Here is a 13,019-nt window from a genome sequence, read left to right as displayed (position 1 = left end):
CTTCCTTTCTTTCCTTTCACTTCCTTCTTCCTTCCCTTTCGCTGTTTTTTTCCTTCTTTCTGCTACCTTTAGGAACTAACAGACAAAACCAAATAATTTAGATTTATATAGTACTTTTAAACGTTTTATTATAATTTATTGGTATTATATATTGACTGTAATCCCCTCCCTCTTATCTGCCTCTTCCCACCCTCCCTCCTTCTTCCACCCTCTTCCCCCCCCCAGACCTCTGACAGGTGGCGTCCTCCTCCCCCACCAGCTGACCACAGCCCATCAGGTCTCATCTGGATAGTCTGCATCCCTTCCTCTGTGTCCCCACAGGGCCTCTCTGTCAAAGGGGACTGATCAAAGGCACCACAGTTCCTATCAGAGGCAGTCCCGTTTCCCTCTCCCCCTTCCCTACAGGGAGAATGAGCTATTCACTGGCTACCTCTGAACAGGGGGTCTAGGTCCTTTTCTTATAATGTCCTTGGCTAGTGAATCAGTTTGTGCAGGCCCCCCTGGGTCCAGATCTTCTTTCCTTGTAGAGCTCCTAACAACCTCACCCCCACCCTTCTATCCCCCAACTCTTCCATACAACTCACGGCGCTTGGCCCAGAGTCCTATATAGTACTTTAAAAAATATTTATTTATTTATTATATATGAATGCTTTATCTGCAGAAGAGGACATCAGATCACATTATAGATGGTTGTGAGCCACCAAGTGGTTCCTGGGAATTGAACTCTGGACCTCTGAAAGAGCAGCCAGTGCTCCTAACTTCTGAGCCATCTCTCCAGCCCCCTATATAGTACTTTTTAAAGGACAGTATTTACAAGAACCTTCAAATTCTGAGGAATTTAAAATAAACTGAACTTTAGGAATAAGTACTCTAACTAGAACAGATTCCTTGACTGTAAGACCTCCCTGATCCTTTAATAAGCTAGTGGGCATTGTGACACGTGCAGAATAAAGTATGATATTTCTAGATTTCTTCAGCCAGCAAGAAACAAGTCATAGAAACAAAAGCTTAATCATGTTCCTGTCCATGCAACTTACAGTGCTATTCTGCTCCAGGAACTATCTGACACTGTACATGATGAAGATACTTACTGTCCCCCAAGCTGGGGTGTGGTGGCACATACCTATACTCCCGACACTCAGGAGGCAGCTGTGGAAAGACTGTGAGTTCTAAGCCTACCTCATGAGATAGGTCCTCATCTCAAAAAGAAATCAGAGGGGCCAACGAGATGTTCACAGAGTAAAGATACTTCCCTAAGCTTGACTAACAGATCTTGATCTCCAGGACCCATGTGTTGGAAGAAGAGAGCCAACTGCCAAACGCTGTCCTCTCACCTCCTTCTGCATGCCGTGGTTTGAGTGCATGCGTGCGCGCGCACACACACAATGAATAAATAGAATAAAATAAATGTTTTAAAAGGAAAAAGTGACAGCAACAAAAGGCACCATGTCTCTTAATTGCAGCCCACACCCCCTGCATATTCTACCTTGTGATACGTGGGCCAAGACCGTGAAACCACAATTTGTGTTGGTCAGACGGCTTTCTTTCAGAATATCCTAGAAGCAGACAATGCCTCCGGCTGAGAGGAGTTGCCCGTTTTCCTGTATTGTTGATTTCCCAGTTCACTGACAGGACGGTCTTCCGCTGCAGCAGTCACCTCCTTCCAGTAGTTTCTTTGCTTGCTCCTAGGGCCTCACTGGAAATGTTTTGAGGTAGCGTTGGCACTCAGGTAGTTCTCGGTCAGAGGTCAGAGGCCCAGAGCCAGGCAGTGGCTTTGTAGTGTCCTAACCCTGACACCTGGGCCCCTGGTCTATGGCCCTAATCCAACTGTAACTTCGAACTCCAACGTCATCCCCGAGACTAGTACTTGCTCCCCTCCTGAGTTCTCATGGTGTAGAGAGAATATCTTGTGTTTTGTATGGACGCAACGCCTGCCAATAAATACACCTATGGCCTATAGGAAAGGGTAGAATAGGAGGAGGGACATCAGGCAGGCAGAGAGGATTTGGGGATAGAGCCAGGTGTGGGAGATTTGCCCAGGAAGACATGAAGAAGACAGATGAAATGGTACCTGAGGTACCTGAGGTAACCAGCCACGTGGCAAAATGTACATTAGTCCAAATGGGCTATTTTAAGTTATGAGATAGTCAGAGAAGAGCCCAGCTATATGGCCTAGGTATTTGTAAGTACAGTTTGAGTCTCAAGAGTCATTATTCTGGGGGGGGGGGCTTGGGGCCAGGAAGAAAAACACGCACTCTATTACACCATAGTGTCTGTGTTTGCTGTTCTCACCGCGCAACATCCATAACACACTTCCCAAGTCAAATTCTTCTGTTGGGATATCTAGTGTGGCATCAGCTTTTCTGATCGGGTCCCAAGGGCCGGTGTATGAGAAGGTCTGCGCCCCAGGACTGAGACATGCCGGGCAGTACGTAGAGAGAGAAGAGGAGAGAGAGAGGGGGAAAAAAAAAGGTCTTGCATTCTTTCCTTGGGCCCAAAGCAGTGTCTCTCCGACGTGAGCCCATTGAAACAAATGCAGAGAAATTTAATTTCAGAAAACTCACACCGTCTACTGATATCATCGTGGCACCCTTAGATAGTCTACAGGAGAATTACAAATTCCTTTTTTTTTTTTTTTTAATTCAAGGAACCATGAATTCTTCGTTGAGAGGCATTCCCAGGAAGGTTTAGGGAAAAGAAATCAGCACTGAAAACATGCTTCCGCAGACCTGTCTTTGTTGGAAGGGGAGTGGAAGGAAGTAGTGTAACTAGGTAAAGCACTCACTCTGAGAACAAAGCAGGAAGGACGTTTTCTAAACTAAATCGCCATCTAAAAAGACTTGCTTAAAAAACAAACAAACAAACAAACAAAAAAACAACTTGGTCCCTTGCTCTCAAATATGGCTGCTCATTGCCGTCATCTGGAGTGCTTAAAATTACAGACTGCAAAGTTTGACCCCAGGCTAGAGCACTCAGGCTCTGAGCTTCGGATCATAAAATTGATTTTTTTTTTCCCTCCTCTTCCCCCTTTAAACCTCCTCGCGTGATCAAGGGATTCTGATGATCAACAGGTTTAGGATCTATTGTTATACAGAATGAAGTTCAGCTTTTCATTTTTCTCCATCAGAAGACTGCACTCGGAGCAGCAGAGCAGCGATGACAGTTCCTACCTTGGCAGGGGGGCAGTGAGGGAAACGCTGGGTTGGGAAAAGAGAAAAAGCCAAAACATCTTCCCCAGGAGGCCGCTTTCTAGAGGGCTTTTGATCATCCTCCACCCACTGTCAGGGCCAATCACGCATCCTCAGCACCAGCCTTGGCAAACTGGCTCTGAATGCCGCCCCCGCACATCACTGGGCACAGGGGTCCCAAGGCATGTCCTGGTGCCAGACTATGACAGTTAGCAGTCACAACGCTGCTGTTGTACTGGCTTACGTTGTTAGCTTTGTGTGATTCTAAGGTACTGCGACCAAGCACCTGACTTCCTGAAACATCCGACTGTATCCACGGAGCTGCCAAGAGTGTATGTAGGCACTGGAAAATGAAATTAATGAAAGAACCGAGCCAAAGGGAGGCAGCGAGGCAGGCCCCAGGCACAGCATTGACAGAACTCAAATGAACCGAAACTTAGTATTTAAACAACAACAACAACAACAACAAACAACAGCAACTTCAAGCAAACTGAATTAATTCATTGCTTTACAAAGGACGAAACAGCTACTTGTTTTCTAAAGGATCCAGTCAACCAAACACCCTGCAAAGAGTCTAGCTTGGGTAATACCACCGGACTACTTAGTGTTAACTTCGTGCCCTGGGTTTGATCGTGAAATTCGCCAGGCGTGTGGCTTTTCAATCGTGGAGTCTGTTGACACGGAAAAAAAAAAAAGTCCTCAGCACTTTGGGTGACTCAAGTGCACTTTCATTATTGTACCCCTTTGTTATTTCCACATTGCGCAGGAATCCGCCACTTCTGTCTGAGTTATGTGCTGTTTGGGATGGATGCTCATACCACCCAGTCAGCAAGCGCAACCAGTTTCCTGAACTCACAGGACCTATTGTTCTGTCCCTTTCTTACCCGGGGGGCTGTCCCTGCAGCCCTGTGCCTCCAGCTGGGAGGGCAGTGAAATGACTCCCCAGGGAGCCGTTGATCATGGTAATAAACGCTCTGAGTTTTACTAAGTTCCATCAAAGTTCACCTCCACACCCAAGTCAAACAATTGTTCTCTGTACACCCTTCTGTTTGCACGAACACAAATACGCGCCCCCACACACGAAAATCCATAAACCACTGGTGTTTGTGTAATGGGTACACTCGATGAAAGGTGTGTGACTTTGATATGAAGGTGTGTTTTCTGGAGGGGGAGGGCAGGAGTCCCCTTGATGTCTGGCTTAGCCCATCCCCACCCCCCAATTTTAATATTCTACATCATACAACTGCCTGTACCTTTGGATTTTCATTCTCCTCAGTTTTCAGCTGGGACTGCTGGGTGTGATGACTTTAATTGATGCTTGCTCATTTACACATCTCTCAGGACTGGCTTTGTCCTTGTTCTCAACCCCCTTTGGTACTCACGCCCCCAAATTAACTGGAAATATTCAGTGCTCAGTAATGAGGGTGGAGTTTCTCTTCTGCTACCCCAGGAAGATGGAAAAGGAAGCCTGTCCTTTGGTTAACACCAGCTCCCACTTTCACTAACTTTTCTGCTTTTCTGCTGACTCCTGCTACTTTAGAAAAGAAGTGAATATGACCCCAGCTTCTCAGAGCAGGGACTGGGATTATTGAAGCATCTTAGCACAGTTTACTATGGAACATTCTCAAAACAACAACAACAACAACAACATACACGAATGCACACATGTACACAGGCATGCAAGCACACATGTGGCGGTAAGGACATTCAGGACAAAATAAAACAATTCAGGCATCCTTTTTTTAAACCCTCATTTACTCAATAGCATAGTTAATGAAGCACACAGTAAGGTTTCGCTGGGCAGAATGTAATGCAACCTTATGGAGAGAAAGAAGGCACAAACATTTAACCACAAATGTCATCAAATAAAGGACATTTTTGTAATAATGGCTTGTAATTTAATACCTGGACTTTAAGAGATGCCTTGTTAAGAAAGACAAAAGAGATTATTGACTCATGCACTCATCTTAATAGCAGATATTGTCAAGAATATGAAAGTGAATGGGACATATTTTGTCTTTCAGAAATCATAATGTTGGAAGTGAGATATGAGGGAAAAAAAACCCAAACCAAACCAAACCAAACAAAACCCAAACCAAACCAACCAAACAAACCTTCCAGTATGGTGCTGTGTGTTGATGGATGTGAAACAAAGGGGATTTGGCTCAGTTGGTAGACTGCTTGCCTAGCATCCATGAAACCCTGAGTTCAATCCTTAGTACTGAGTAAACTAGGTATGCTGAGATTGCACATCTATAACCTGAGAACTCAGGAGGTGGAGGCAGGAGGATCAGAAGTTCAAGGTCATCCTTGGATATACCTCCAGTTGAAAGCCAGGCTGGGATACATGAGACTCTGTCTCAAAAACAAACAAATAAGGGGGAGGGGAGGTATTTTAATTTCTTAGTATTGCTATGGCTGAGTTGCTTAAAACAACAGTTTATTCTCTCACACTCCTGGAGACCAGCAGTCATGATCGGTGTGCTAACGCGGTTGTGTTCCTTCTGGAGGCTCCAGTGGGGCATCCTTCCTTATCTCTTCCAGATTCTGGGAGCTGCTAGCACTGCAAGAATTCATTGGTAGATAGATAGATAGTTCAGCTTCTGTTTCTGTCCACATATGACCTTCTCTTCCATGTATGTAACTGTATTTCCCTCTCCTTACAATGATATGGGTTATTTTGAATTTAATGGTCACCCTAACCTACTACGACCTCATCTTAATTTTGTTCCATCTGAAATGACCCCTTTCAAAATAAGGTTACTTTCACAGGTCCTGGACAGACATAAGTTCGGAGGGACTACTTTTCAGCTTAGTATGGACATCAACCCTCGGGAAGATAGCCAAGGGGTGTTTCCTAGAGTCGGTGGCTGCCACTTGAAGGGTGGATGGAAATGAAGACGGTGGAGATATGTCTTCACCTAAACATGCATGACACAGGAAGGCAGGTTGAGATGCCTCTATACAAGAACTCTCAAACTCAAGTTCAACCTCAAACAGTCATTTTGTCTTTTCACTGTAACAAGGTATCCTTCTGTTCTCTGATCCAAGAAATCCTAATTTGTTCTCAGCTGTAAGAGATTCAGAGCTATGCCTTAAATCTGTATCATACTAACACACCCTGTTACCTCAGTCCCCCTGGCCCGATTCCAACTGTGAACATGGAACACCTGTAGATCTCTCACTTTTCCCTCCTCTGACTTGAGGGCTAGAGATATTCTCACTCATGAAGTATGAGAGATCATTGCTTTCAGCTCAGAATTTATGGCATTCATTCAGTCAACTCATTTATTCACTCAGCAAGCTTCTGGAGTATTTTTTATACAGACAGGGTTTCTCTGTGTAGCCTTGGTTGTCCTAGACTCACTTTGTAGATAAAGGCTGTCTTTGAACTCACAGCAGTCTGCCTGCCTCTGTCTCCCAAGTGCTGGGATTAAAGGCATGCACCACCACGCCTGGCCCACTTCTAATACATGAATATTAACAACATGAAAAACACTATGCTAGCTAGGTGTTGGGAAGCTGAGCAGGTAAGCACAATATTAACCCTGGTCTTGAAAAGTCTATAGTCCAACAGGGACCATAAATCCAAGTGACAAAAACAAGAGACCATAGTATTCAGAACCAAAGAGGTCGTGTCCCAACACAGTTCAATTTTAGGCACCTGGCAATTCTGAAATTCTGAAATGGTTACAAAGTTAAATTGAAAGGTTTAGCTATTATTTAAGCAGAAAGAATTCCGTCTGACCTCCAGCTCACTGGGCTCTGGACTTAGTGCTTTGCCCTCAAATCTGGGCCCTGTCAGCTTGTTTCTGTGATTCTCATCTGTACATTAGGGTGAGAGAGATGATGTTGTAACTTGCTGGGGGCAACCATGTATCAGATAGGCCTTTTTCAGACCCTTCAGAGCGTCCTGCTAACGGCTTGAGAGTCTCCGGAGAGGTGGATGTTCTTAATTATGCAATGGGACAAGTGTTGCGAGATTTTTTTTTTCCTTAGCGTGGAGATAGAACCCTGACACATGCTCGATGCACACTGTACCCCCAAGCTACGCTCTCATCCTCTCATGAAGGCTCTTTCTCTTTTGTTTAAGTTACTACAACAGCTTTGCATGTAGTTCTCACCTCATAGAACTCACGAGAAATCCGATATCATCACCTCAACATCAAACTCAGTGTTCTGAGGAGTCCTGGAGGACAGATGGGACAGGAATTTGACGTCTGTTTCTCCAGACTTTCTGAGCCATCACTGTTTAAACGTTAGCTCAACGCTTTGGTACAAAGGTGTACACCTGTAGTGTTGGCTTAGGACACTAAAAGCGGTAGGTTTCAGCTAACAAGTAGTCACAAATTCCTTTTGAGCTGAGTCAGGGATTTTATGATTTTTTTTTAAAACATAAATTCTCCACTGGACTGTGTACAAATCTGAGGCTCCATTAAAGCGTCTGTAGCATCTTTATAGTGGCTGTTGGAGACAGGACGACTAAGTTTGATGCATCACTTGTTTCAGATGATTCTAGTTTCCTAAGTAACCTAAAAAAAAAACTCATCTGATCAATTTTTTTTTTACTGTGGTCATGTATGATTTTTGTTTCAGCATTTTAACTTCCAACATTCTAGAAACATCCTCAGATGTCACCAAACCAGCATCCGTGAGTACCCCTTTTTTTTTCTAGTGTTCCAGTGCTGTTTCTCTTCACTTGAGTCAGCCTTGTCCTCTGTACCTATACCTACATGCCTCAGACCCACCAAAGCTGAATGGTGGTATCGGTTGTTGATCTTAGCTGACTTGCTATGGCTAAGACTGAAGAAACCTATCACCTGACTGTAATTTTCTCAGGAGAGCCTTAATTAAAGCTTTGACCTACCTGCCACTCCCCATCTCACTCCCACAGCCGCTCCTTTTTAAAAATGATTGGTTTCCAGGTGAGCCACCACTTCAGTCTTACCCTGTTAGGTACACGGGGACAAAGTTACAGGCCCGAAACAAGCCTCCGAGAAACACAACTTTATCCCAGGATTTGAAAGGCCAAAAATCCTGGGCCCCTAGACAAGAATTCTAGTCTCAGCACTAGTAAAATGGGGGCTCCCCCCCCTTTTTAAAAAAATCTTATTTATTTTCGAATTCAGAGCAGGATGACAATTTCACCCATGTCCTCACACACCACATCTCAATCTGTAGAGGTTTTCATACTTATTTCACTTTCTTAATTGGATGAAAGTATGCAGCTGATGATTTATGGATCTCCGCTTGTGCCAAGCATCATTTTAAATGTGCACAGCTGCTCAGCAGTAGTTTAACTTGGCAGATAGCACTAAACTGTGGGGTTGTGTCATTTATTTGTATATGTATACAATGGCCTCCTTGTGCAGGTTCCTCAGAAACTCTTGCAGGAATAATTCAGAGAGTGATTTATTCTCTTGGAAGACTGTCAGGGTTTCTATAATGAAGAATGAGATAGCACTTTCTGGCAGTGATGGCTTCCCCAGGGAGTCACGGAGACAGGCCAGTGCGGATCAGGGTTAACAGGGAGAGGTAGGGAGCTTGCAGTTGGGAGCTTTGGTTCCAGTGGTCCTTAAGACAGCGTAGGACATGTTTGCTGCTGACAACACCCTCACTTTCCTTATGACACATCTCAGGGAAGAAGCTAAAGGGTGTGTGGGTGGGGAGTGACCTAATACAAGTCACTGCAGGCATAAATAACTCCAGAAGCTCTGTTGACAACAACAACAACAAAAAAAACCTCCGACATCCGCAGACATTAACAACGCTATCTTCAGATTCAAAGGGCCCTGAGATTTGTCGCTGTTGTCCTTTGTAGTCAAGTGGGACACTGTTGACACGGTGGTAATCCCTGTACAAAAGTGTGGCTGAAAATATCCGAGCGTGACAGATGATAAGGTCTTTCTGTAGTTGAGAGGGGTGGAAATTCTTTTTTTGGTTTGTGTCTGTTGGCCACGCAGGGCATAGTTTACCTTGTCACAAAGGTCATTGTGCATTTGCCTAGAGCAGACCCTGATATTTTGTTTACCGCCTCTTGCTTCCAGCATCCCATAAAAATCCCCATAGCTTGAATGTCTCCCCTTAGGATCTTGTGAAGATTATACCTCTGGTCTGCTCACTGTTACCCATGCCTATCCTGTGGTTTGTAAGAGGATCACTTTGAAGTGGGTACCTGCATTCCCCCAATGGCTATGTTCATTGGTGGTCTTATTTTTCTTCCTAAATTATTGGGAGAACTTTCAGCCAGAATGATCTGAGGTAGGCTGGATCCCCACAGCTTTCCTGTTACTTGTCCTTGAGAAACTCGGAGACAATACTTTGGGCTGAGGTATGCCTGTCTTGTAGGTGAGCAGGTCAAACATTATAAAGCTTTAAAACCTGTTTCCAGTCCTGGAGAAGAAGAAAAAGAAAAATAGGTTTCGTGTCAGCTCATATTCAAAAAATACTTTTAAGGCTTAAAATCTCCAAATGTCACCTCTGACGGCTGATGCTGGGTGTCCCCAAGTCACCGCAAACATTTCAGACAGCTTTTCTATGATGGCTGTTCAGCTGGCTCAAGCGAGACAGCAGTTGGTTGGGGTCTGGGTACAACACTCTAAGTATCAAGGAGAAAGCAACTACCATTTGGCAGCTGGTCACTGTCCTAGTTGGGGTTTCTATTGTTGTCATAAAACACCATGATCAGGGTCTGGAGAGATGGCTCAGAGGTCAAGAGCACTGTCTGCTCTTCCAGAGGTCTTGAGTTCAACTCCCAGCAACCACATGGTGGCCCACAACCATCTGCAATGTGGTCTGATACCCTCTTCTGGCCTGCAGATGTTACATGCAGGCAGAGCACTGTATACATAATAATAAACAAATAATGATAATAATAATGATGATGATGATGATGGTGATGATAATAATAATAATAATAATAATAATAATAATAATAATAATAATAAACCCAAAACACCATGACCGAAAGCAACTTGGGGAAAGAAACAGCTTATTTTGGTTACTTTACAATTCTTTGGTTGCACTCCATCACTGAGGAAGGCAGGGCAAGAACTCAGGCAGGAAGTTGGAAGCTGTGGGAGCTGGAACTAAAGCCAAGGCTACGGAGCAATGCTGCTTACTGGCTTGCTCACTCACGGCTTGCAACTGGCTTACATACGTACAGTAAAGACATTCAATTAAAAACAACAACAACAAAAAAAGTGAGTTTGACAGAAGCAGTGTTGTTCTAGAAAAGACTTTCTTTCTTATTTCTACAATAATGAGAATTGAGCCCATGGCCTGCTGTATATGAAGCAAGTGCTCTAGTTCTGAGTGACAACCGTGGGAGTAGGGTGCCGGCCTGCTCCAGAGGATGCGGCATGAGGCATCGTCTTGGAAGGAGTCACCAGATCTGATGGCCCCAACTTGAGTTTCCCAGTGTCCTGAACAGTGTGAAATAAATTTCTATAATTTGTAAATGGAATAATTTAAACTCGGTAATCTTTTGTTACAGCAGCACAAACAGCCTACGACACAATGGCTTTTAATGCTACGAATCATTTCCATAGTATTAAAAAGAAACTGGGGCTAATTTTTCCCTCATATTATTTTGAATGTGGTGGATATTGCAAACTGAATCTCCCAAGATAGATGCTATCCTCTGTCTTTTTGGTATTAAAAAGCATTGAAAAGACAGAAATGATGGTCACATATAACACAAAAGAATAAATATGGTTGAACTCAAGTCTGTCTTATGAAAAATTTAGTCAAACTTAAGACAAATTGTTCTAGAGTCAGAGATGACCTTAATTTTCTGATTCTCCTTTCCCTACCCCGTGAGTTCTGGGGTGACAGGTGTACACCACCATGTCCAGGTTATGTGGTACTGGGATTGAACCCACGGCTTCATGGGTGCCAGGCAGGCGTTCTGTCAACTGAGTTATACCCCTAGCCCAAAGAGTTCTTTTACCTTAAGACAGGAGTTGAACTTCTGCGCCCTATGGCTGTTTATTTGTTATTTTAATGTAATATAGTCTCGTAATAGGCTCCTTGGCTTTGTTGTAAGAAAAGTGGAATTCTCACATCTGCCATGAATCAAGTGACTCTATAAATATTCCCTGGTTTCATACTAATGCTCTGGGGCTCCCATGTTCTTGGATGCTCAGCATCCACAGTGAGGCTGCTGGGGTATCAGAGAAAACTTTGGAAGACTGCTGAGCAAGCCATTCCTAAATAATTGTAAGAGCGCAGGGCTGACAGGATTCTAACTGTACATTAAAGGAGCACTGAAAAGATAATTCCAACAATTTTTCATGCATAGTTTCATGAATACATTATACTTCTTATGGAACATATATCTGCAGCTGGTGTTTCAGAACGGAGCAAGGACCACGGAATAAGGGCTGATGTTTCATAGATGCTGAGTCCTGCATCATATTCCGAGCAGGAATGGAATCACAGTTGGCAATCTCAGGTTCGATCTCTCTCTCTCTCTCTCTCTCTCTCTCTCTCTCTCTCTCTCTCTCTCTCTCTCTTTCTCATGTTGCTTTGTTTGACATATAGACTATATAGGTTTACAGTATACAGCCCAGGCTGATTTTGAGCTCACTATATAGTGCAGCCTACCCTCAAACTCATATAAATTCTCCTGCATCATCCTCCTAAGTGCTGGAATTACAAGGATGTCTGACACGATGCCTGGCTCAGCAGCATTTTTCACTAAGAAGCCTCCTGGCCATTGGCTGCTCAATGGTATACGAGCTAGGAACACTCAGAGCAGACATGAGATGATTCCCAAAGTCTGGAATTATTTCTAGCGAACAGTTCTTGAGGAAGAAGAGTGAATGTGGAAGGCTTAAGAAAACAATCTGTCATAAGTAAAAACAGCAGTGACAACCCACCAACAGGTTGACACACAGGAGATAATTTGTTTATGGACACGACACCTAAAATATAAGCCAAGAACTGAGTACTAAGGGTGTGAGTCAGTGATAGAGAATTTGTCTAGCTGATGTAAGGTTCTAAGGTTCAATCCCCAACATGAAAGAAAAGACAAAAGAACAAAAGAAAGAGAGAGAAGGGAGAGAGGTGGGGAGAGAAGGAAGGGAGGAAGATAAGGAGGAAGGAGGGATGAGGGAGGGAAGAAAAAGAGGAATCCAAGAAAGGAAGAGCAGATGGATATTCAGAGAAGGGATTATTCATATCAGGTTGGAAAGGGATAGCAAAACTGGTAAAGTTATCTTTATACAATTGTTTTTGTTTCTCTCTTTCTCTCTTAACCCAGCTGTCACACAAGCAATTGAGACTCTTTTATATTTGTTTAATAATGAGCTTCATAACACAACAACTGAGTAATTGCTACTCTACTCTTAACCCTCTAAGCTAATATGGTTTCCTTCCAGTGCACATCCCCGAGATACTTTCCTGTTCCAGCTCCCCTCTTGATGTCTTTTGGATCTCTGCTCATAGCTCGATCCCCTAGCTGAATCCTCTATTTTCTCCTCTAACTCCTCCTCTCCTGGCTGGCAGGAAGTCCCACCCTATTCTCTCCCCTACTTAGCTCTTGGCTGTAAACTGCTTTATTGGCATATCAAGGGGCAACTGGGGAGCCGAGTTTATACAACATTGAGGCAGGAGATTCTCAGAATAAGACTTGCAACGAGATATGGGGCGTACAGAAATCAACATTTGAATTACACGATAACCTTATGCCTACACAAAACTGTTTGGTCTCTGCTTCTTAGTTTCTCAACTTGACACAAGCTAGAAACACCCAGGAAGAATCTCAGGGGACCCACTGTCTAGATCAAGTTGTCCTGTAAGCATGTGAACCGTGAGATAGTTCTGATT

The sequence above is a fragment of the Acomys minous genome, assembly GCF_964271855.1.
Source record: "Acomys minous genome assembly, chromosome: 15".
Classification (NCBI taxonomy): Eukaryota; Metazoa; Chordata; class Mammalia; order Rodentia; family Muridae; genus Acomys; species Acomys minous.
Note: the sequence above shows the minus strand (reverse complement) of the source record.